The following is a 27,112-nucleotide window of genomic DNA, read 5'->3' on the forward strand; positions in this document are numbered from 1 at the left end:
CTTCGGGGTTCGGGTAGTAACCAGAGCACAAAAAGAACTACAAAATTCGACTGCTTTACGGCATTCGTCACTTCCCCCACCACTTCGTCAAATTTGGACGTGAGAGGCCAACCAGCGTTTGTTTTCCGCTTTCGTGCGTATGTTTTTGTCATGGGGGCTGTTTACACCTGGCCACTTTATGCGTTTTCTCAGATCGGATAGCTATCCGATCGTGAAAAGTCCAGGTTTAAATGCCCTCCGAAACGCATTTGAGACGGATTTGAATCCGATCCCTCAAACCACTTCAGGAGGAGATCTGAGACGCATTCCAGACGAAACTGGACAAGTGTAAATGCATATGGTTGTTGAAACCACATATTTAAATTGTACTCCTCCCAAAAATGCTAAAAATAAATAAATAAAAAAAAGTGTGAGAGCGTGTTATAGGTTATATGTTATATCCAGATATGACGACGCGCTGGAACACGCATCACCGCAGATGAGCAACTGCATCAAGCCAACGTGCAAACTATCGCAAATCAAAGTGAAAGTAAGTCGCAGACGCTTAACACACAATCTTCATCATTAAAAGTAAAGAAACGAAATTATCTTACCAGGGCTGTTACTGCTCTCTCTTATTGCGGTGACGTGCACTCCATTAAATCTGCATATAGCGCGAGAATTGAAGATCGAATTTAAATCCGTTTCGCAAAAATACATTTATGTGACCAGGTGTAAATGGAATCGTTTTGATAAATCAGATAGCTATGCCTCACGAATTAGTTTGCCAGCTGAACTCAGGTGTTGTGAGGTGTATTTATCACGTAGTCCTCCTGAGGGATATCAGACGACGCTGTTGATTGATTCCTGCGATTATCATGAGAACAGCTTTCAATATCTCACATAATTATCATAAATAAGCCTAACGTAGAGGTTGTAAATAGTGTAAACGAGCACAATTTGCAAACTATTATGATAAATTGCAATAATCATGTCTAATGACATCATAACGGCCAATGTTATGAAATAATGCGACGTACATTGAACTTAATTGATGTTATCTGGCATTTTGTAATGTTTACATTCCAATAAAAACAACACAAATTAAATTATACAGTAGGCCTAGACTATAGACTATTTACTTGTGATTTAGCTGCAATCATGTAAAAACGTTATAATATAGGCTAATATATTTACGACAGTGCAAGTATTCCACAGCGACTCTAGGGGTCGCTGTTTGACTAAAACACAATTTCTACTTAGTGTGGCTTTAAATATTTTTGTTCTCACTGTTTTGTCATTTAGTAAAGTCTCTTTAACAAGAATTTAGATTAATGTATGAATTGAATAGTGATTGTGTGACCTCAGGGATGGGCAGTATTTCAGATACATGTATTTAAAAAAGGCTTTGGGAAAAAAATCAAATGTAATTTGTATTTAAATACATTTAAAGACCCACTCCGATGAAAATCATGTTTTTCTAGGTGTTAACATGTTCTTGTGGCATTTTTCTGATGTTAGAGGACATATCTTGAGAAAAATAATCTCAAAGTTGTATTTCTGAGTATTTCTGCATTCAAATGGCTGTGAATCAGTAGCAGACGCTAAAATGCCGGCTAAAATAGACTGGAGTTGTGACCTAGTAACTCCACTGGGCGGGGCCACAAGCTCATACTCCCCTCCGCCCCGCCCGCTCAGGTTCTGAGGAGTAGAGAAGACGATGGCGGATCAACACCTATGTGCGGTAGCGGGTTGCAATGCTAAGAGGAGAGATATTGGTATTAGCTTTCATGCTTTACCAAAACATGTTGCTGTGAGAGATGAATGGATTACGTTCCTTGGTCACGGCAATGTTAAAAACCACACATCGGTCTGCGGTCAGCACTTCACAGAAGACTGTTTCACCAACTGGCAGGAGAAAAAAAAAAAAACACCTCTTTTTTTACCACTACACCTCTGTATACAGGATAAGTAAAATGAGAGACCTTTACAGGTTTTAAAGGATGGAAACATTGTAAATGAAAATGTAAATCGGAATGTCGCTGCGATAGTCGCAGATGATGAGGTGCCTGGGCCGAGTTCAGTGCAGATAGCGGTGCCGGCGGCTGTCACAGTGACAGTGGATGTAGAGCGGGCAGATCGTTCTGAGGAAGATGAAGGTATGATGGTTACTGTGGGTGAAGATAATGAGGTGGAGAATAGAGACTGTGTTGTGGACACGGTAGACAAACCTTCTGTTAATCTTGAAAGTGTGATGGAGACTGAGTTAGATGATTGTGCTTTTAAAACACCACTGAAGCGAAGGCTAGAACAGCATCCTTCAGATCAGCAAGCAAAAAAAGGATTGGGTCGCGATTTAAGTCAAACGGACACAGAAAGTGAAAGTGATTTTTCGGAATGCAGTGTGGAGTGCAGTTTTCCGCTAAGTGGTTTTTCGAATAGGAATTATAGTTCAGATGACATTAAATCTTTTTTGAAGGCAACTAAGAATGCGAGAAAAGTTCGTATTGAAGAGCATTTTCCTGATGTGCTGCAGTTCATTGATAAAGCAAGAATATATAGGAGTGAAGGGTGTTTTAGCAATCATGAAATATATCGTCTTAATGCCCAACCAGAGTCCAATAGTTGCAATGAAGAACATGCGGACCACGCGCTCGCCGACGGCGGCTGCCGTGAATGCGAGTCTTTGCCTCTCTCGACCCTGCGGGCTCGACAGGCTTTGTTCGCCATCAAGTCCGCCTCTCCCATGCCTTCTGTTGGGCCGCGCCATAAGAAGCGCTGCTCACAAAGACCACCAGAAGCTTCAGTGAAGGAGAACTCGCCGGCGGCGTCCCCGTGAGCCTCCTTCTCTGAGTCCCCCGTCTCCTTCCTTGACGGCCAGGAGGGGATGGAGGGGGATGTTGTGGAGGACGACAGCTGCTCTCTCCTCGCGTCCGGGAGCGAGGAATGGTCGGGTTCAATCCCTGACCCCACCCCGTCGACACAGGAGTCCAGCGTGAGGGCTTTTGTCGACGCTGAGCTTCTCCGCCTCCTCACGAAGGCCGTGGAGGACCTCAGCCTTGACTGGACTATGCCCGTGGAGCCCACGCCCAACAGGTTGGATGGCTGTTTTCTGCCAGGACGCCGCTCTGCACCTGTTTTGAGGCCCACTCCCTTCCTCCCCGAGCTGCACGATGAGCTCTCCAGGTCGTGGGGAGCCCCGTACTTGGCCAGGCTGAGGTCCTCTGTCTCATCGACGCTCTCCGCGGTCGACGGCGCGAAAGACAGGGGATATCTCTCTGTTCCTCCGGTGGAGGAAGCCGTAGCGACGCACTTGTGTCCGCCCTCTGCGGGATGGCGGGCCAAGTCGAGTCTGCCTACGCACACACATAACGCCTCAGCGTATGAACCCAGCTCGAGCTGGCAGTGTTTCGAGTGCAGATCACGTGTCTGCCTCTCAGCGCACACACTTTGTGGAAAGCACTCTGTGCCTCACGCCGCGAGCCCACACAGCTGTGTCTGTAATACAACATCTCCCCGTTTCTACGGCCGGGATGCCAGTTACAGAGCCACCGCACGAAGTGCCGACTGCCCCATTCAAAATGAACATGGTGAACAAAGTACGTCATCATGGCTAGGTCTCCGGGTCCCATAATACGAGCGACCGGAGCCCAGATTTCATTCTACCAGGTTTCAAAATGGGAGCTAAAGATAGTGAAACAGGGCTACTCGCTACAATTCGCTCGCAGACTGCCGCGCTTCACAGCCCGGGTCGAAACCTCTGTGAATCAGGAAGTAGCACACCTACTTCGCACCGAGATAGCGAATTTGCTGAGAAAAGGGGCGGTGGAAATCGTCCCCTTGGCCGAGAGCGAGTCGGGGTTCTACAGCCGTTACTTCTTAGTACCAAAGAAGGATGGTGGGCCCTATACTAGATCTCAGATGTTTGAACAAAGCGCTGATGATACGCTCGTTCAAAATGATCACAACCAGACAAATCCTCGCTCGAATTCGACCGGGGGACTGCTTTATATCAGTGGATCTGAAAGACGCCTATTTTCAGATCCAAATAGCAGCCCGTCACAGGCCATTCTTGAGATTCGCCTTCGAGGGCCAGGCTTATCAGTACACCGTCCTTCCGTTCGGCCTGTCTTTAGCACCTCGTACATTTACGAAGTGCATGGACACGGCGCTCACGCCCCTCAGACGACGGGGCGTGAGAGTCCTGAACTATCTGGACGACTGGCTAATTATAGCTCAGTCGAAGGAGGAACTGGTGTTACACAAAGCATTACTGTTGGCCCATCTGGAACAGCTGGGTCTCAGAGTACACTGGGCCAAAAGTGTTCAATCCCCCAGCCAGGAAAAATCCTTTCTGGGGATAGAGTTGGACTCCAGGGCCCGTATTCATAAAGAATCTTAATGCAAAGAGTAGCTCCTAGTGACAAAATTCTAAGAAAATTCTTAGAAATGTGGGCGTTTACCCGTTAAATCTTAACCCTTAAAAGAGGTCTTACGCTCAAAATTGTTAGGAGCACGGACGAGGACTTTTAAGAGGCTTAAGAGTTTCTTTAGCAGAGGAGAAAATGGCAGAAAGACGAAGAGGGAGAAGAAATGTGTTGCAGACAATGAATAACAGTGAGTTAATAAGACGCTATAGATTAGATCGTGCAGGGATCATGTTTGTGACTGATCTTATTAGAGACGCGCTAACATCTCCGACACAGCACAGAAATGCCATAGCGCCAGAAATGAAAGTAATCACTACATTACGATATTTGACAACTGGGAAAATTCCATGTTTGATACATTAAAACCAACATTCAAACCACCACTTAAATAGACATGCCAGCAATCAGTGTAATTGGAAAGAGTGGAACAATTTTTATCATTCTAAGCCAATCAAATACCTTATAGGAAATGAACAGCATGGTAAAAAAAAAAAAAAAAGGATTTATATACACATATATAATGTGTGTGTGTGTGTGAGAACGGTCAAATAGGAAAAATTACGCATGTAATTTCAAAGTGAAGGCTTAGAATAGACCCTATACTTAAAATCACTTTTTTTTTTTTCTTCTTGGACAACCATCCAATCACAGTCTTCAAAAGATTGTGTCATACATAGCAACGGGGTCAACCCCGCCTCCTTACTAAGATGAAAGTTTTTGTCTTTTCCTTACTCAGAGTTGCTCTCAGATCGGTCCCGAATCGCTTTTAAGCTAAGACTCCTACGTAAAAGTTTTTAAGCTAAATTAAGAGTTTTCTTAGAGGATTCTTAGAATCTTTATGAATACGGGCCCTGGTCTATGGTGGCGCGCCTGACGCGAGAACGCGCGGCAGCGATCCAGCGCCTTGCAGTGACATTCACTGTAGGGAAGAATCTTCCCCTCAGAGTGTTTCAGAGGATGATGGGTCTAATGGCCTCAGCCTCGACGGTGCTGCAGCTGGGTCTGCTACACATGCGCCCCTTTCAGCTGTGGCTGAGACGGCGTGTGCCAGCGCGAGCGTGGACATCAGGTTTGCTTCGTCTCACGGTGAATCAGACATGCGCAGCAGCTCTGAAACCGTGGATGAGAACCGGCTGGTACCAGTCCGGCGTGAACCTGGGCATCGCCTCACAAATCAAAGTAGTCTGAACAGATGCTTCCAACATGGGTTGGGGCGCCCTTTACGAGGGGAGACCTTCTATGGGCCTGTGGTCAGACGCGGAGAAGCGTCTACACATAAACTGTCTAGAGATGAAAGCGGTCGAATACGCCCTTCAGTTTTTCCTCCCCGTATTAAGGAACCACCACGATCTGGTCAGAACAGACAACACGTCAGTGGTGTCCTATATAAATCGCCAGGGCGGCCTCAGGTCCCGGAGCCTTTTTGCAATAGCAAAACGTCTCCTCATATGGGGCCAGCACAATTTGTGCTCGCTGAAAGCGGCTCATGTGCCGGGCGTCCTGAACGTGGGCCCAGATATGCTATCCAGGGCCAAGCTTTCCCCAGGGGAGTGGTCTCTGCATCCCCTGACGGTGCAAAACATCTGGGACATCTTCGGCAGAGCAGAGGTAGACCTGTTCGCGTCGCAAACCAACGCTCACTGCTCGATGTTCTTTTCAAAAGAAAGGGACGCGCTGGCCCTAAACTGGCCCAGGTGCCCTCTCTATGCGTTTCACCCGGTCGCCTTGTTACCACAGGTAATCAAGCGAGTCAGGGAGAGCAAATGCTCGATACTCCTGGTAGCCCCGCTATGGGAGAATCAAGAACTGATGGAACTGGGGAACACAGCACCATGGCCGATTCCGCTGAGAAAGGAACTGTTGTCCCAGGCCCAGGGCGCAATTTGGCACCCATACCCCGAGCTGTGGGCCCTACATGTGTGGGCGATCAATTATCATCATTTCACCTCCTGAAGGTGAACATGATCACAGAGGCTAGAGCTCCGTCTACTAGATGGGTCTATGCGTCTAAATGGTCAGTGTTCGCTGAATGGTGCTCAGCTCATGACATAACCCTCTGAGGTCGGCAAACGCGCCGGTGCGTTTTGCTGGGTTTTTTTCACATAGTGGCACAATAAACTTAAATTACTCTGTCTTTTATGGTCATACAGAAAAAAGAAATATGAAAAAAGAATCTGTGATATTTCTACTTTTGTATGTGTCCACTTACAATCAAATCAAAACATTGTGCTTTTGTAAAATAAAGAAAATAAACAGGGTGTGCTTTCTGCCTCTCCGTCGCGGTGAACTTTTTTTTCTTGAGCACGTCTATAAACTGAAACAAAACTCAGCGAATACTTGTCACACATTTATGAGCCATATACCTTTATAAACATTTAAGTGTGTACTTTTAATAAAAGATAAATTATCATTATTTTTAATTCGACCACGCCCACGCGCGCAAAAGAGATTGACATGCAAATCGTCCACATGGAACGCGAACGCCCTCGTTACCTCAAAAACAAAGCACCAAAAAACTTCACAAGTCTCTGTTTTTCGTCGAGTTTGGACACGCCGTGAGCTTACATTGGATTTACCTCAGAAGAAGAAGAACGCGATTTGAAGACAAGAAAGATGTAAGGTAAGAAATTCTTAATTATTAGTTTATGTTATTGTTGCATAAACTTCACATTGCAGTTGAACTGTTGCTAGATATAAGGTGAATATTATAATATTTAGACCCGTGTTTACTATACTGTGTTTGTGGATATCTGCTCAAACGTAGATATGTATAATATGGTAACCATAATGTTTCATATTTTGGAGCGCGCCGTGCATTTCATGTATCATATTTTGGAGCACGCTCTGCGATTGAATGTATCATATTTTGGAGCGCGCTCTGCATTTGAATCAGGGTTCTCAAGTTTTATCAAAAGCTTGGAGTGAGATCACATGCGGTTAGGGGAGGAGCCCTAATAGAGCCCCGCCTGTCCCCGCCCCCCAATTTTACCCATTGTTCATAATTAACCAGCACAAATTGAAATTATAACAATTGGTAAATCTGATAAATGACAGAGCAATTCATCACATCAAATATACTCTTTAATGTTATATTTCAAAATTACAAATATACAAAAATTACAAAAATATAACAAATTGCTCCAAACAGTTTGGAAAAACAAATCTTTTTGCATTTTGAATGTGTCTAGTCAAAATGGTATAATGATTTATTGTGTGGTGGGACAAAGTGAACAAATTACATATTAGAGTATTAAGGTGTGTGTGTGTGTGTGTGTGTGTGTGTGTGTGTGTTTGTGTACACAAGAGTACACACTCCAGCTTATGAAATGTGTTTTGTGTTGTAAGTGTTTGTTGTACATTTTGATGCCTTGATAACAGGGGTAGGGGGCTCCCACTTCCACTGTCTCCTCTAATCTGGCAACCTTTTTAGGGGGCTTACCCTTTGGTGCCCAGAATGATAAAATATCTTTTTGCTTTTTCCCTGACATCTTTGAAAAATACAAATGCAATGGCAATGATTAATGTATGTTTTGACAGGATATAAAATATTACCCATAGCACTCTGCTTTAATACATGTAACCTTAGGCCCTGTCCACACGGAGACGCATTTCGCTGTATACGTATACATTTTTTATCGTATTGGCGTTTCGTCCACACGGATCCGGCGTTTTCGGAGACTGAAACCGCTATTTTTTTAAACCGGGTCCCAAGGTGGATAAATCTGAAAACGCCGCCCTTGCGTTTTCGTGTGTACGGCCAATCCGTACATTTTGTTAAACGATGATGTCATCACACCAAGTGTCAACTAGTCAGACACCGTTAAGTCACAGCAACTACATTTATGGTTTTTCATATTGTTCAACAAAGTTCTTGTTTAAAAAAGAAAAAAGAAAAAAAGAAGCTACTGTGCCTAATATTATTGTTGTATACAGCCATAGTAGCCTATACAGCGCGCAAGGTTTATGCTCATGCTTTAAGTCTTCTTCTCCGTTTTTTGTGTATGTCTGTGGCAGAATTACAGCGCCACATACTGGTCTGGCATGTATACTACATCGTTTTGAGTCGGTTTCATTGGTTTCGTGTGTACGCAGATATTTCTTGAGACGACGCCGTATTTACGGAATTTTTTTTTTGAACGGGGAAAAAAATATCGGATAGGGAAAGCTCTGGCTTCGTGTGGATGTGGCCTTAATGTAACTAGAAAGACTATTAATACAGTATAATATATCATTTAAAATAAAATGAAGAAATACATCTTCATTCCTTCCCATACCCACTAACATTTCCCTTAGTTTCAGATAACGTAAGCTAGCCAAACTGAGCCAAAGCTTCTGGCCTGGTTGCAAAGTAGTTGTAGAGTTTTTGACTGCATCAATAATAATGTATACGATGGGCTATATATTAAATGTTCTAGCCTAAAAATGTTAGACGAGCTTTCTTCAAACTTAATACCTTCTCCATCACGACGTGTTCGCGCGATGTTGTTGGTTACCTAGTAACGAACGTACTGTGGCCGAGAATGTTCCGTCAACTTCCGTGTGTTTGTGCATCTATGTTGCCTAACGAACGCAATCTGGCCGAGATACGTGCTGGCGGCAGGAAACTTCACTCTGTGTGCCTGCGCCTCGTATACAACGTTATATATAAAGCTTGCAGGACAACTTGGTTGGCATTGCCTTTTCAGCGTGAGAAATACACGGTGTGGCGTGTGAGCGTGTGAACTGGTTGAATTGCATGTGTCTCACGGCCAATGCGTGAGACTTGAGAACCCTTTTTGAATGTAGCATATTTTGGAGCGCGCTGTGGGTTTGAAAAGCAAAACGCACCAAACAAAGGCTTCATGTTTTTACTCTAATCTCATTTCATATCATCATAATGAATGGAAACATTTGAAGTAACATCAGTGACGTGCGGTGATGTCTTAAAGAGGCTAGGCACTGAGTTATGAAAGCCAGATTACCTGATTTATTGTTCAGGCTAATAATATGTAATAACACTAAACGTTACGCACAAGCGCGGCATATCAAGAAATGTACAAATCAGGATGTATATCGTGTACACTATTTATATGTATATGTATTTGTAGCCTACATAAAATCCATCTGCCGCTCTTTCCTCGTGAAGACGTCGATCACAGCTTTGTAAAACTCGTCTTTACGGGCCTTTAGTTTGCAAAGTCTCTGATTTTGAATTAAAATCGAGCTTGGAATTTTTTTTTAACTCTGTGATTTTGATGCTGTCATTTTGACTTTGAGCGAGTTTGGCGGCTAGCTGTGGTGTAACGTCAATGACGTTAGCTGCGCAAATGTCCAGTAATATCTCGATTTTAATTGGTCCACGTCTGATATGTAACGGAGATGTTTACGGGCATAGCACATTTACGTCCAAAGGCACAGCAGATTTGTGCTTTTTGCCGTACATGTTGAAGAATACAGGATCGAAGTGCGCATGCGCAACATGGGTTTTTCGCTTGTCGTCTGCAATGAATGGACAGTAAAAGCACTGCTTATTCTATAAATTTGATTATGCGTAACCGCTACATTTGTCATCATAACGTCTAAACAATTGGAATATCACACATATTGCATATATAAATAACAAGAATAAACAGTAAAAATACAAATACAAGTTTATTATTTAATAAACATTTTTATTTTTGAATTTTGGCAGGGTAGGCAGTGCCTAGTTTGCCTACCCAGACCGCACGTCACTGAGTAACATGATAATCAATATATTTTTCTCTAACGTAGTTGTTACTGAAATCTTTTGGAAGATTTATAGGCTGCTATAGGCTATTGTTATTATTATTTTATGCAGCACTGCGCGTAGCCTGTGCCTACAAGGCACAACAAACCTGTTCATTATATATTGTTGGAAACATTTGTGTGTGTATTCTGTGATTTTTAAAAAGCAATTTTAACCAGAAAAATCTAAAATCTATTCCCAAAATCGTGCAGCCCTATAGTTTCTCTTGATATCAGTATGGTCACAGGTTTTTTGGGGTTTTTTTTACAGGGACCAGATGCCCCACGGATGAGTCCTGCTGACTTCAACATTCACATGAGTCTCTGTATATGAACATGGTAAAGTGAAAATCAATCACCTTGGAAATGAAAGGTATGTACAATGTTTTTAGGAATGGCACAAAGGTTTCTGTCTTTGGATCATTGTTTTCAATAATGTGCTTTTTTGTCATTTGTTGTGTATCTTTGGATTATGTTGTGTTGTAAATAAATCCAAACAATCTAAAAGCCATTATTTTTAATATTTTATAATCTCCTCATTCTTTGTGCAAGGTTGCTCAGAATGATAGGGCCTGATAGCTCCTAATAGGGCATTAGGTGTAACGATCACCAGCTGGAGTGCCCTTGAGAGCCACCAGAGGGCACTCCACATAAGACTCTCCTATTCACTCACAAACTACAGTTCCCATAACTCACTGCCTGGACTCATCACTTATCACTGATCACATTCACCTGTACCTCATTCACTGATTGCATTCACCTGTCTCATCCTGTTAGTCTGTCTATTTATACCATGTTCATTCATTCACTCACTGCGAAGTCTTGTTGTACTGTTAGTCTGCATTTCCGAGCATTTTCCCTGGTTTCTTGTCTGGTTTTTGAATATCTCGCCCTGGTCCCTGGATTACTCTCTTGCCTCTGGTCCCTGCCTGTTTTGTTAGTTTGTTTCTTTATTTATTTGTTTGTTTGGACTGCCTATCTGTTTTTTGACCTTTTGCCTGTACTTTGGATTACGCCTTTGGATTACCCCTTCAATAAAAGCTGCACTTGGATCTTAACCTTCGTGTCTCGGAGCAGTTCATGACAGAAGACTTCGCCACTTCAGATCCAGCAGCCGAGAAAGAACCGAGACCCACCATGGACCCACTAATCAGTCTCTTCCGCCTCAGCCAAGGTAACCGATCCATTGAGGAATATGTTGACGAATTTTGTGAGCTCTGCCATGGGGTAGACTTGGACGATGCAGTCTTAAAGGATAGTTTCCGATATGGGCTTGAGGACATGTTAAATTATCTCATGCCTGACAACACCCCTCAATGGACTTTAGGTCAATATATTGAATTCGCCCTGAGGATAAGCGGCTCATCCTCTTCTGTGGGCCCTGTGGATGAGGGTTCCCATGAACTTACCACACCCATTGAACCGGAATTCTGCTATACCTCCCCGTACTCTCGTTATGTCTTAGCAGAATTTCCAGAGCCCTGTCGCTTCCCAGCAGATCTTCCAGAGCCCCGTCACTTCTCAGCAGATCTTCCAGAGCCCCGTCACTTCTCAGCAGATCTTCCAGAGCCCCGTCACTTCTCAGCAGATCTTCCAGAGCCCCGTCACTTCTCAGCAGATCTTCCAGAGCCCCGTCACTTCTCAGCAGATCTTCCAGAGCCCCGTCACTTCTCAGCAGATTTTCCAGAGCCCCATCACGTCTCAGCAGACCGCCCAGAGCCTCGTTACGTCTTAGCAGAATTCCCCGAGCCTTCTACTGTTGAGGGGGCGTTTCCAGAGACTGTTCCCGTCACGCCAGCCATCAAGCTAGTCACCGGATCGGTCTATTATCGTCCAGGACTGGTATCCAGTGTGGCCGATTCCCCGCTGAGGTCAGTACGTGTTGCCATAAGGGCCATCGTGCAGGAGTCTCGTCCCGCTGAGACTATCCTGCATAAATCATGTTTCACCGAGACCTTCCTGCCTGAGTATCTTCCTGCCGAGCCTGCACTTCACGCCAGTCCAGCTGAGCCTGCACTTCACGCCAGTCCAGTCGAGCCTGCACTTCACGCCAGTCCAGAGCTGTGTTCATCGCAGGTCCTGCCCAGCACAAAGCCCTCACCGCTGTTCCTGCCCAGCACAAAGCCTTCACCGCTGTTCCTGCCCAGCACAAAGCCTTCACCGCTGGTCCTGCCCAGCACAAAGCCTTCACCGCTGGTCCTGCCCAGCACAAAGCCTTCACCGCTGTTCCTGCCCAGCACAAAGCCTTCACCGCTGTTCCTGCCCAGCACAAAGCCTTCACCGCTGTTCCTGCCCAGCACAAAGCCTTCACCGCTGGTCCTGCCCAGCACAAAGCCTTCACCGCTGGTCCTGCCGCCCAGCTCAGAGCCCTCTTTGCCGCTGGTCCTGCCCAGCTCAGAGCCCTCCTTGCCGCTGGTCCTGCCCAGCTCAGAGCCCTCCTTGCCGCTGGTCCTGCCCAGCTCAGAGCCCTCTTTGCCGCTGGTCCTGCCCAGCTCAGAGCCCTCTTCGCCGCTGGTCCTGCCCAGCTCAGAGCCCTCTTCGCCGCTGGTCCCGTCAAGCTCAGAGCGCACTGATCCTGAGCCAGAGCTTCACGTCAGTCCTGCCGAGCCAGAGCCAGAGCTTCACGTCAGTCCTGCCGAGCCAGAGCCAGAGCTTCACGTCAGTCCTGCCGAGCCAGAGCCAGAGCTTCACGTCAGTCCTGCCGAGCCAGAGCCAGAGCTTCACGTCAGTCCTGCCGAGCCAGAGCTTCACGTCAGTCCTGCCGAGCCAGAGCCAGAGCTTCACGTCAGTCCTGCCGAGCCAGAGCTTCACGTCAGTCCTGCCGAGCCAGAGCCAGAGCTTCACGTCACGTCCGCCCGTCCAGAGTCTCGTCCCGCCGAGACTGAATCTGTTCCTGAGCCTGATACTGATCCTGAGCCTGAATCTGTTCTTCCTCTTTCCACGCCTGTGTCTTCGGACAAGATGGCCGACTCCACGCCTGTGTCTTCGGACAAGATGGCCGACTCCACGCCTGTGTCTTCGGACAAGATGGCCGACTCCACGCCTGTGTCTTCGGACAAGATGGCCGACTCCACGCCTGTGTCTTCGGACAAGATGGCCGACTCCACGCCTGTGTCTTCGGACAAGATGGCCGACTCCACGCCTGTGTCTTCGGACAAGATGGCCGACTCCACGCCTGTGTCTTCGGACAAGATGGCCGACTCCACGCCTGTGTTTTCGGACAAGATGGCCACCACCGAGCCAGTGTCTCAGGACAAGATGGTCTCCACCGAGCCAGTGTCTCAGGACAAGATGGTCTCCAACGAGCCAGTGTCTTCGGACAAGATGGCCGCCGCTGAGCCGGTGTCTGTCCCTGAGCCGGTGTCTGTTCCTGTTCCTGAACCAATGTCTGTTCCTGTGCCATGGTCACCTCCCTGGCCTCCTGAAGGGTCGTCGCCTCCCAAGTGGTCGTCTCCACCCTGGCCGCCCGAGGGGTCTTCACCACAGTGGCTGCCCGAAGGGTCGTCGCCTCCTGAAGGGTCGTCGCCTCCCAAGTGGTCGTCTCCACCCTGGCCGCCCGAGGGGTCTTCACCGCCGTGGCTGCCCGAAGGGTCGTCGCCTCCCAAGTGGTCGTCTCCACCCTGGCCGCCCGAGGGGTCTTCACCGCCGTGGCTGCCCGAAGGGTCTTCGCCCTGGTCGCCTGCACAGCCTGCTCCGCCCTGGTCGCCTGCACAGCCTGCTCCGCCCTGGTCGCCTGCACAGCCTGCTCCGCCCTGGTCGCCTGCACAGCCTGCTCCGCCCTGGTCGCCTGCACAGCCTGCTCCGCCCTGGTCGCCTGCACAGCCTGCTTCGCCCTGGTCGCCTGCACAGCCTGATCCGCCCTGGTCGCCTGCACAGCCTGATCCGCCCTGGTCGCCTGCACAGCCTGATCCGCCCTGGTCGCCTGCACAGCCTGATCCGCCCTGGTCACCTGCACAGCCTGATCCGCCCTGGCCTCCCATCCTGCTGCAGTATCCAGGTCCTCTGCCGCTCCACGGGCCTGGCCCTCCATCCCGCCCCCGGGTCCGCCTCCGCTCCACCTCCCTCCTGGACAGTTTAGGAGCGTCTGGAATCCGCTCCTTAAAGGGGGGGCTATGTAACGATCACCAGCTGGAGTGCCCTTGAGAGCCACCAGAGGGCACTCCACATAAGACTCTCCTATTCACTCACAAACTACAGTTCCCATAACTCACTGCCTGGACTCATCACTTATCACTGATCACATTCACCTGTACCTCATTCACTGATTGCATTCACCTGTCTCATCCTGTTAGTCTGTCTATTTATACCATGTTCATTCATTCACTCACTGCGAAGTCTTGTTGTACTGTTAGTCTGCATTTCCGAGCATTTTCCCTGGTTTCTTGTCTGGTTTTTGAATATCTCGCCCTGGTCCCTGGATTACTCTCTTGCCTCTGGTCCCTGCCTGTTTTGTTAGTTTGTTTCTTTATTTATTTGTTTGTTTGGACTGCCTATCTGTTTTTTGACCTTTTGCCTGTACTTTGGATTACGCCTTTGGATTACCCCTTCAATAAAAGCTGCACTTGGATCTTAACCTTCGTGTCTCGGAGCAGTTCATGACATTAGGGGTGGGTCTTTGTCTTTCTCAGGTGTGAAAGCCATACATATTAATGATGTGATCACGCCTCTTCGCATAAAGCTTTCTTACAGAAAACACGTCTTACAAATTTTAAATCAACATATTGTCTTATCTGAATGAGCAGTCAGGATGATTTTCACATTGTTTTGGAGCAAATATTCTAGGCTACGTGATACAATTTTCAAAAGTCTTGTGAAGAAATAATCAGAATGGGTTTCATGGCCTTATTTCAGTGACGATTTTTTTTGGTATTTTCACAAACCACGCATAAATGTAATTATCTCAAAACTACAAACTTCTACATGCATCCTGCTGATATATTATTGTAGCAGAGTTTGTGCTAAATACAGTGTAATCAGACTTTAGACATGAAAATGTCACAAGTAACAGAAATAAGCTCAAATGTCAGAGCATGTCAGAACACCTCCAGGGCCAGAAAACAGCTCAGACCCCAGAGGGTTAAACCCGCTAGATTGTGAGGTAACGGTGGTGCTTTCTTTCCTACAAGAGCTGTTGGACAGCGGGAGAACTCCATCCACGCTCAAGGTGTATGTGGCGGCTATAGCGGCTTTTACGAAGCCTGTGAATGGCCAGTCGCTGGGAAAGAATGACCTCATAATCCGTTTCCTCAGGGGGGCTAGGAGGCCGAAACCTTCTCGGCCACCCTCAGTTCCAGCTTGGGACCTTTCCACGGTCCTAGAGGCCATGAAAGGTGGACCATTCGAACCATTACACGCAGTGGAGCTAAAGTACCTGTCCTTCAAAACCGCTTTTCTGCTGGTACTAGCCTCAGTAAAACGGGTGGGCGACCTACACGCGCACTCAGTGAGCGCTACGTGCCTGGAATTTGGGCCTAATGACTCTAAGGTCATCCTCAAACCAAGGCATGGTTACGTCCCAAAGGTGCTTGCGACTCCGTTTAGAGCGCAAGTTATTTCCCTTTCGGCCCTCCCTGCGTCCGACAGTGAGGTTGGGGTTAACTTCCTTTGCCCAGTAAGGGCTTTAAGGATTTATGTGGAGCGCTCTGCGGCCTTTAGGCAAACGGAGCAGCTTTTCGTTTCGTTCGGTGGCCGCGTCAAAGGGCTAGCCATCTCGAAACAGACCCTGTCCAGATGGATAGTAGATGCTATCGCGTCGGATTGCTCCTTGGGGGTTAGGGCCCATTCGACTAGAGGCATGGCCTCGTCGTGGGTATGGACAAGTGGGGTCTCACTTCATGACATTTGTATGGCAGCAGGCTGGGCCTCACTGTCTACATTTGTAAGGTTTTATAACCTAGAAGTGCCCACCTTACAGGCCAGGCCGTTCTCAGTCTGATTATACCATATTAACATTGTCTACCCAACTCAGTTTGATTAGACTGTTGATATGCTGCAACGTCCTGTGGGCTTATGCAGTTTCAAGGTTGATATACTGCCTTAACTGTATATATGTGTGTGCACCTATCTCACATTGCCGAGTTGTCCCGCCCTGTTTTGCCGTTTCGACCGTTCCACTTATAAATGAGCCCCGGGCTTCTGCCCATGGGACATAAGTGTTGGAACCTCAGCACGCACGGTGCTTTACATAGGGTTCGAACGAGTGTTGCGTAGCCTGCCGTGCTTGTGCTGCGCTATGGTTTCGCTTCCAGTCGACTGAAATCATAGTGCAACCTGAGCGATGGGTATTTATAGGCTGAGGCCACACTCATCTTGGCGGGCCATGACGTAGTGCGAGGCGAGCCTCTCATTGGCGCTGACGTCACGTCCAATGCATTGATAGTTTGCAGCAGTTGCTGCAGAGCAGCCAATTGGCGCGCAAGTTGTCTCGCCTAGGTCTGCTTGCCGCAGCAAATGCGTTTTACATTCTAAAAATTAAGGATCATTTTTTGCTTCAGTATTCTCGAGAAAAGGAGTTTTCCCGTAGCGTAAGCTAAACTTACACAACACTCGTTCCCTATCTAGAGAGAACCGAGGTTACATTAGTAACCGAGTGTCGTTTCTCCTCCTAGCCCTGTCTCGTCGTCACCAGTTTTATCACAGTCTGACTGAGTTCCTCTGATACTGTGGGAGGTAAAAAGAACAGGGACAGGACATAAGCTTGTGTGATAGAATTCCACATGCAACGGACATGTCGTGAATAGACCATTTTCACATTTCCGGGTTTCTCTGAAGCGGAAGTCGTTAAAGTTGGGTTAAATTCTATAGCGGTGAATGAGAGAATATATTAAATATATATTTTTTGTTCTCATTTGCTCAAATAGCAAAAGAAAAACTCCTCTATAGTTTTTTCACAACTTTCAAAAAGAGGAAAAAAATTGCGAGAGATGGATAACGGCAGTCGGAACTCAGAAGAGAGAAATATGTCAATTTGTCATCACTCCCACAGATGCTGTATTAGAAACCCTCACAGCAGCATTAACTAGTTTTTTTGTAATTTTATAAAAAGGTTATACAATATAAAGTATAGTGTTATAAATGTAAATACATCTTTTTTAAAGCCACACCGTGGACTTTGTGACCTAAAGAGTTGACGCATACGAGTTATTTTAAATGATTCCTCAGGCCAATATACAGCGTTTGACACTATTAATGCTCCGATCGGGGCTGCCCTCTTGAAATACCGCCTATGTAAGTTTGGAGAAGACGGACCGTCGTTGGCCAGGTCATGTGACCTGGAGAACGTATTAGACAGGGTCAATTTTCACAAAATCAGAACCCCGAAGGCATTTTGTGATTATTTATATTGTACAACATTTCTAGGGGTATTAAGGGGTGCTGAATCCAAATCTGCTGTATATGAAGCTCAAAAATGTCCCAAAATGCCTCAAAATTGAGAAATTAAAAATGGCCGCCACCAGGCTGAAATCTATTTTTCAGTATATCTTTTTGACTAAACAAGGTACAAACAAGAAATAAATGTGCTTTTGTAAGTTTTCCTACATGGGCAATTCAATGCCATATTCAGATTTGAGATGTAATGTGAAGAAACTGCTTAGATATTGCAAAAATAGTTGTTTTTAACTATGAACTATTATTAACTAATTAATAATTAAGTTATTATTATTATTAATATTATTATTACTATTATTGTTGATATTATCAGGCTACATTTACTTACTTTGTATTTTGTTTTGAGGTCAAATGTACAAACAAATACAAAAAGTTACAAACTTTAAATAAATGTTCACAGGTTTTCACACATGGGGAATTTAACATCCTGTCCTGATTTAGATCAAGTGTCAATAATCAGCTTGAACATCACACAAGTATAGAGAAAAATGTGGTCATTAGTGATAAAGAGGTTGTCAATCAAATAAGATCCAAAAGCAGGAAGATCCATGGGTCATGGTGATATTTATTGAACTATATGCCAGTAAGTTACAGTGACAGCTTATTCGCAGTCCTCTTCAATGTTCTGGCAAGTGTTGTCAAGTTTCCTGCAGTTGCATGCATCTATACATTCCATGCGACTCTTTCTGAATAATAGAAGAATAGAATAGATAGATTACAACCAGTACAAGTACAGGTACATTGGAATACTCTACCAGTCTATCATATTTGTACATTCTTGTACACAATGATCAACATCAGCTAATTCCCTATACACATACCTGCAGCTGCAGCATTGGCTGAGGCATCCCTTGGTACACCCACATGAAGTGAACTCCCTGCAGGCTTTAGGCATAGGTGGCAGAGACATTAGCCGTGGCACTAATTGACCTTCCTTGTGCATCCATCCCATTTCATCCACTGGAGGAAGATCAGGATGTGGCAGGTGAGCTTGGTTCCAGATTGTCGCTTGATAGTGTGAACGCATGATATGAAACTTTACTGCATCTGAGGTTGGAGGCAGAGTCTCTTGTGGACGACCTTTGCAAAACAACTTCACTCTTGCTTTGTTGCATGTATCAACCTCGGGCACACCATACATCTTACAGATGAATTTCTCTGTTGAATTCACAATATCTTCTGTGAGAGGGCCCTTCCCAAGGCCAGTAAGATCGGTGTGATGTTGCTCGAACACCTGCCAGGCTGTTTTCTTTCCGTGACCGCTGAACTGAGACACACTATCACAGCCAGTGATGGCATGGAAGGCAAGAAGTGTGTCCACTTGATCATCAGAGAGTAACTTGCGAATGTCATGTACTGGAAAATACTTTGGATCCTTTGATGTCCCGGCTTTCATGTAGAGATGGGTACATCCAATTCTGTCATGATGTGCTAGAAGTAGAAGAAGCACATCTGTGTCACGAGCGGACAGGACTATTGTGTCCATAGGAGCATGGATGCAGTGCAAAATCAGTTGTGTATCAGCCTCCTCATGGTCAGCACTCAGAGAGGAGATTTCAAGTTCTGGATCTGATGACTTGACAGTGGTCGCTTCAGCAAACCCACCTGATACTACAACCACTACGGCCGCCATGTTAGTTTGTGCCGTAGACGCAGTTCAGAGAATCAGATCTGTTGGATTTACAACACGTGAATTCATCCACTTCTCCCGAAATACATAAAAGTAAGTGCCAGGTGAACTGGGAGAAGAATAGAGTAAACTTTGAAGTTACTTACACAATGTGTATCTGATATGAATAAAACGTGTCTAATTATAATGGAAAGGATTATTATTGCCTCTTCCATAGACATCAGTGTGTATTTTACATACTCTGAATGTATTGTTTTTTTTTAGTTCTTATGTGAATTTATATGTCTGAAACCTAAAATAAACATTATGTGGTTGAAAACACTGAAAAGTTTTGATATATGACAGCTCTGAGCGCGCCTGTCTCTGGCTTAGCGCCAGCCAATGTGCGAAAGCACATTTGAATTTAGCAGTTGATCACATGATGCACTGACCGTTCTAATCACACCGGTATGATCGTACGCTCCAGGGACCAGCCTAGACTGATCACACCGGTGTGATCATACGTGCGAAAGGGTTAAATGAAATAAATTTAAAGTCTTTCCTCCAATCAGTCAGTGTAAAAGCAAGTGTGTTAAGTTTACTGACATTGATGTCATTAGCTAATCGTGCTAATAGGCTTCTTTTAGTGATAAAAAATGCTAAAATACACTCACCTAAAGGATTATTAGGAACACCTGTTCAATTTCTCATTAATGCAATTATCTAATCAACCAATCACATGCCAGTTGCTTCAATGCATTTAGGGGTGTGGTCCTGGTCAAGACAATCTCCTGAACTCCAAACTGAATGTCAGAATGGGAAAGAAAGGTGATTTAAGCAATTTTGAGCGTGGCATGGTTGTTGGTGCCAGACGGGCCGGTCTGAGTATTTCACAATCTGCTCAGTTACTGGGATTTTCACGCACAACCATTTCTAGGGTTTACAAAGAATGGTGTGAAAAGGGAAAAACATCCAGTATGCGGCAGTCCTGTGGGCGAAAATGCCTTGTTGATGCTTGTTACGAGGTCCGACAAAAGTTGCACCACCACAACCAATTTTCGACCCGCACAATTTAACTAAACACCCGGGGATTTATTTCAATCATAGAGCACCTTAACCCCGCCATAATAAGATTCCCGGAGTCTCATCTCCCGCTTCATTAATTAAATGATATAATAAGCCATCGAAACCAGGAAGTATAATAAGAAAAGTATTTATTAATTACATAAACTTAGGAGACAAAAAAAGAAATAAGCTGATTACCTCAGGAGGGGGAAAAGCCAAAATAATAAACCAAACTCAAACTATCTACCGCAGTACACCTCTTTCCTTCTCAAAATAAAGAATAAACTAAACAACATAGTCTTATCTCCCTGCTAACCTCAAAACAGGAGAAAACGGAGGAAAAACAAAAAAAGGCACTCACCTCCCTACATACGTCTCCTTTTGTTACACGGCTGATTCAACAAGTTTTCACATTATGAATACAAGCAAGGTTTCGAATAACGTCGATGGTACAACAAGGTAAACCACTAAGTCGGGAGAGAGGAGAGCTCGTGGAGGAAACATCCAAACACGCTTAAATCAAAGCCGCCATGCCACTTCTGACGTCATCGTAATGCCGTGCACCTGTACGTGCTCTAACAAGCGCCGCTAGGAGAGAAAGAGAGAGAGAGAACCACAACAACAACAAAACCACATGCACAAACACAAGAAAAAAAAATAACATCATTCATCAAAATCATTAAATTAAACAACGTAACAATGCTAGAGGTCAGAGGAGAATGGGCCGACTGATTCAAGCTGATAGAAGAGCAAAGCATTTGTGAAGCCACAACACGCACAACCTTGAGGCGGATGGGCTACAACAGCAGAAGACCCCACCGGGTACCACTCATCTCCACTACAAATAGGAAAAAGAGGCTACAATTTGCACAAGCTCACCAGAATTGGACAGTTAAAGACTGGAAAAATGTTGCCTGGTCTGATGAGTCTCGATTTCTGTTGAGACATTCAGATGGTAGAGTCAGAATTTGGCGTAAACAGAATGAGAACATGGATCCATCATGGCTTGTTACCACTGTGCAGGCTGGTGGTGGTGGTGTAATGGTGTGGGGGATGTTTTCTTGGCACACTTTAGGCCCCTTAGTGCCAATTGGGCATCGTTTAAATGCCACGGCCTACCTGTGCATTGTTTCTGACCATGTCCATCCCTTTATGACCACCATCAAGGCCGCATTAATGCACGGGCTTACCTGGGCTGAAGCCCAGGGGCCTCCCAAGTTCAGGGGCCTCCCATGTTCAGGTTCATGATGAGCTGAAATGGTCATATTGTCAGATTTTGTCGCTGTATGTCGCTAGTCGCTTGTGGACGTTGGTAGTGCTGTTGCTCTAATGTTATTGTTATGGTGCGTTCACACCAAACGCGAATAGCGCGTCAGGCGCGAGTGATTTCAATGTTAAGTCAATGCAAAGACGCGTTTACGCACGTCTAGAGGTCCCGCGGCGCGAATGAGGCGCTTGCACGTTTACGGTGCGTGTCCACTACAGCGGCAAAAGTCCGCTCAGTGCCGCTGGCAACGCTGTAACGTCTCCGCTTTGGGCTGTGTCTGTTGCAAGTGTGTTTAATCTAAGTTTTTTTAAACACACGGACAGTATCGTCAGCGATGCACGCGATTACATTTAGAAATAGACAAGCTTTGTTTCCAAATGTACCAAGCAATGATCCTTTCAATTTTATAAACTTTTATAAACCCGGCCAATATAATCACAATTAAACACATCCAAAATAAAATCTTTAACATGTATATAAGAACTGCAAAGCGTCTAATTTGTAAACAAAATGATTTACGCACTAAATCCAGCATAAACTCACTGAGACTGTCGACAGTTTCTTTTCTATGCATCATTTTATTATATCCATGTTTGTGGTTAGTTACAGTAAATCATATAAAACAGTGAAATCGCCTTCGAACTCCTTCTGTCTTGCCTGCACTGCACTCCAGACGGTGACGGGAGCTGAGCTCCACTGAAAGGCTTCTTTCCTATTGGTTGTCGCTCGCGAAAATCGCTTCTCATTTGCATAAAGTTGAAATTTAGTTGCTGTGTGTGACCACCATGTACCCATCCTCTGATGGCTACTTCCAGCAGGATAATGCACCATGTCACAAAGCTCGAATCATTTCAAATTGGTTTCTTGAACATGACAATGAGTTCACTGCATGTCCTAAAATGGCCCCCATAATATGGCAAGCCGTTTTAGCTTAAATTGTACCCAGCGTTACTCGTCGTAATTGCATTTTTACTAGTAAGAATTCAATTAGAGAGCTCTACAATTCAATTCTTACTAGTAGCAATTACAATTAGAGAGCTCTCCAATTCAATTACTACTAGTAAGAATTACAATTACAGAGCTCTCTAATTCAATTATTACTAGTAAGAATTACAATTACAGAGCTCTCTAATTCAGTTCTTACTAGTAACAATTCCAATTAGAGAGCTCTACAAATGATTTTTTACAAGTCATATGTCTCCATTGACTTCCATTCATTTTTAATTACGGAGCTGTACAATGGAATTGTTACTAGTAAGAATTACAATTAGAGAGCTCTACAATTGAATTGTTACTAGTAAGAATGCAATTGCAGAGCTCTTTAATTCAATTCTTACTAGTAACAATTTAAATAGAGAGCTCTCTAATCCAATTATTACTAGTAACAATTCCAATTAGAGAGCTCTCTAATTCAGTTGTTACTAGTAAGAATGTAATTGCAGAGCTCTTTAATTCAATTACAGAGCTCTGCAATTATACATATCTTTAATTCATATTTTTACTAGTAAAAATTCAATTAGAGAGCTCTGTAATTGCATTCTTACTAGTAAGAATTTAATTAGAGAGCTCTCTAATTGTAATTGTTACTAGTAATAATTGAATTAGAGAGCTCTCTAATTGTAATTCTTACTAGTAACAATTCAATTGTAGAGCTCTCTAATTGTAATTCTTACTAGTAACAATTCAATTGTAGAGCTCCGTAATTAAAAATGAATGGAAGTCAATGGAGACTTACGACTAGTAAAAATTCATTTGTAGAGCTCTCTAATTGTAATTGTTACTAGTAAGAATTGAATTAGAGAGCTCTGTAATTGTAATTCTTACTAGTAATAATTGAATTAGAGAGCTCTATAATTGTAATTCTTACTAGTAATAATTGAATTGGAGAGCTCTCTAATTGTAATTGCTACTAGTAAGAATTGAATTGTAGAGCTCTCTAATTGAATTCTTACTAGTAAAAATGCAATTACGACGAGTAACGCTGGGTACAATTTAAGCTAAAACGGCTTGCCATACCCCCACAGTCACCAGATCTCAACCCAATAGAGCATCTTTGGGATGTGGTGGAACGGGAGCTTTGTGCCCTGGATGTGCATCCCACAAATCTCCATCAACTGCAAGATGCTATCCTATCAATATGGGCCAACATTTCTAAAGAATGCTTTCAGCACCTTGTTGAATCAATGCCACGTAGAATTAAGGCAGTTCTGAAGGCGAAAGGGGGTCAAACACAGTATTAGTATGGTGTTCCTAATAATCCTTTAGGTGAGTGTATATACTACAATTATTTAAACTACATAGATAGATAGATAGATAGATAGATAGATAGAAACGTTATTGATCCCCTTGGGATGTTTATGAAAATATGTCACATTATGAAAATATACACTGGACATGACTTTACCTGTTAGCTTGTCTTATGTTTCCGATCAGCCGTTCTGAGAAGTGTGAGAAAAGCTAAGCTCGGGGGATAGGCAGGGTGATATTGGGGAGGACAAAGGTTGGGGAGTGTATTACAGCACATTTGACACATTTTACCTCAAAACAAAATACAAACTAAGTAAAAGTAGCCTGATAATATTAATAATAATACCTTATTAATTAGTTAATAATAGTTCATAGTTAAAAACAACTATTTTTGCAATATCTAAGCAGTTTCTTCACATTACATCTCAAATCTGAATATGGCATTGAATTGCCCATGTAGGAAAACTTACAAAAGCACATTTATTTCTTGTTTGTACCTTGTTTAGTCAAAAAGATATACTGAAAAATAGATTTCAGCCTGGCGGTGGCGGCCATTTTTAATTTCTCAATTTTGAGGCATTTTGGGAAATTTTTGAGCTTCATATACAGCAGATTTGGATTCAGCACCCCTTAATACCCCTAGAAATGTTGTATAATATAAATAATCACAAAATGCCTCCAGCACTTTAAATAAGCACATTTTCAGAAATTCTGCCTAGTCTATATCGCTTTACGGCCGTCACGTGACCATAGGCTCTGATATACTCATGGAGCTAAGGCATTTGCTACTATTTTCCCGCCTGCTCGGCTCGCGGACATGGCTGAGGCAATACAATTTTTTTAAACCGCTTCTGAGGAGGCAAAAAAGAGAAAACGAGAGAAGGATCGTGCTCGAGGGAAAACAAGAGTCCTCCGCGTCCTCCTCGTCCTCTCCCTGTTTCGGGAGAGGACTCTGAAGATTCTTCAAGCGATGAAGAAAATGACTGACAATAAAACGAACATCGGCATAAATGTGGATATATAATGTAATATTTACTGCGAAGTCTGGAAATCGTGTAACAAAACTGATATAAGTCACAACATAGCCTACTGCCGTTATTTGTAGGCTTCAGTTTCTTTGTCCTTTTACACATTCATATATGTGTGTATTATTATTAGTGGCTTATATGATTTTAGATACAAACGTGTATGTATTATTAGAGGCTTATATGATTTTAGATTCAAATTCATAGGTTACTACAGGAAAAACACAAATAAAACGATGTAAGTCCGATCTAAAGATAAAATGACTCCAAAACAAGCACAATAACAACTTAGTTTTAGGTACAAAACGTCTATAACCTGCTCCTGCCGATCGACTGTCCTGACCTGCACAGTTTATCTCCAACCCTAATCAAACACACCTGAAGCAACCAATTAACGTATTCAGGATCGCTTGAAAATTAAAGACATGTGTGTTTGATTGGAGATGAACTGTGCAGGACAGACGATCGGCAGGAGCAGGGTTGTGCACCCCTGGTCTATGCGACTTACCTAATCAGACATTATTTTCTGTTCACTTTTTGTGCAATTAATTTATTAAGTGGATGTCTTCTAGGCTTTTGCGACAGTGCTGCGGCGCTTGTGGCCTCTAGGGGCGCTAGACGTGAAAATTACAGGTCTAGCGCCCGCAAAAGTTCCGCAGTGTGGCTTTAAAATTGAAAATATAAAAAACTTTCCAGGATTTATGCTGATGATGACCGTTAAAACGCGTCATCATCACCCTGTTGAAAAGGGTCAATTTTCACGGTGACACGACACCTTGCTCGTTAGCTTCTGCTAGTGTTAACATAATCCATATACACTTAACATAGCAGCAGAAGCCAAGGGAAGTTACTCGTTTTAAAACTAGGAAATCTGCCAACCACTGAAGGACAAATTCAAGAGTCACTCAATAGTAAACTTGTCAGAATGAGAGTCGTAGATCCAAATGCAAGCAAGCAGTTTATTGAAGACAGGTTGAAACAGTGATTATACTCAAAACAACACGTATAGCAGGCAAGCGACCAGGATACAAATACACAGGAGAGAATGAGTGATATGAATAAACCCAGCACAGATGCCAAACTGGAACTGGATGAAGAGAACTCCAAACGATCTCCAGAAGTCTGGAAACACAGACGAGATCGAGGAAATAACTCCGTAAGGAACTCAGGCACTGGAACTGGGTAAGAGAGCACAAACAAGAGTGACGAACCGACACCAAGCAATAATCACTCCCGCTAGATATAGGCAGAGCAGAAGTAACCAGCTGCAGCTGCGGACTGATTAAGTGATCAGCTGGTTACTAAGCAACAAACAAGCACTACACACTCAGACCCCACACCCACAACAACCAACAGATACACAAAATGAACACATGGATCGATGAACCGTGACAAAACTATTCATTTGTCTCATATTTACCACAGCTACTTTCAAATTTCACAAGCTTTTGGCTGGCTGGCTGGTAGCTGGTGCTAATTCCCATCAGTGCCTAGCTTTGACGACATGTGCTTCAGTTTATTTCACCTGTAGTATCTTTGCTCGTTGATGCCCGGAACGTGTCTGTTATTTTGGAGCATGTCACTGCCTCCTCCTCCATAATTTTTTTCCTTTTGAGTCTGACCTTCTCAGCGCCACCTTTCAGTTTTCTTTTTTGCCTTTCCATCATTTAACTCACTCACACGGATGTTAGACTTCCAAAATGTGACGAGGAAAAAGAGGTGTTCGGCGTTTTTTTAAATCAAAGGCTGGCCCGACAGGCTATGCAATTTGGGGAGGGGCCGCTCACTGATCTCCCTATGTTTTTGAAAATCCTAGACATGGTTGGACCTGCTGAACGGGTTGAGCACTTTTATATACTGTGAGGCTGCACAGTTTGACCAGCGGGAAGCGGCCGCATATCAGGCCGCCAGATGGTGTTGCTAATATAACTCGCAAAGTATAACTATTATCAGACCGGCCCTCGCGGCCTCAAAACACTACCGGCCCACCGGGAAAAGTCCCGACTCTCCCGATTGCCACTCCGCTACTGCTTAAGACTACTCTTAAGAGCATTTCTTAGAAGTTTTATACATACGGGCCCTGGTCAATAAGCTTTTCCAGTCATCCTATATGCAATTGGATGTTGCTTCAAACCTGATTACTTCCGCCAAAGCAGCACTCTCACAGTATATGGCCTCTGGCTTTGCAGCAGCACAAGCAACTACAAAAGATCTCTGTGAGGAACTGAACATAGATGCAGTTTGTAAACAGAAGAGACTACGTAACACCAGGAAGCAGTTCTCTTATGCAAGTTTTGCAGTGCGTCGGTCAGAGACTCATCAGCATCCTGATTTAACCTGTTTGCACACTTTTAAT

The 27,112-nt window shown here is 44.3% G+C and overlaps 2 long non-coding RNA genes across 2 annotated transcripts in view; both read right to left on the reverse strand.

Moving 5' to 3' along the window:
• LOC309497714 overlaps positions 1-26,780 on the reverse strand; it is a 34,897-nt gene extending 8,117 nt beyond the window's left edge. Inside the window, exon 1 of the long non-coding RNA XR_014205674.1 lies at positions 26,155-26,780. This is a non-coding gene — a long non-coding RNA (uncharacterized lncRNA). The remainder of the gene's footprint in view (positions 1-26,154) is intronic.
• LOC309497725 lies at positions 18,088-18,959 on the reverse strand. The gene is made up of 2 exons (XR_014205685.1): positions 18,365-18,959; positions 18,088-18,229 (listed from the first exon to the last, which is right to left on the reverse strand). It is a non-coding gene; the product is annotated as an uncharacterized lncRNA (long non-coding RNA).
• Positions 26,781-27,112: the final 332 nt, after the last annotated feature.

The sequence above is a fragment of the Leuciscus leuciscus genome, assembly GCF_965113295.1.
Source record: "Leuciscus leuciscus genome assembly, chromosome: 4".
Classification (NCBI taxonomy): domain Eukaryota; kingdom Metazoa; phylum Chordata; class Actinopteri; order Cypriniformes; family Leuciscidae; genus Leuciscus; species Leuciscus leuciscus.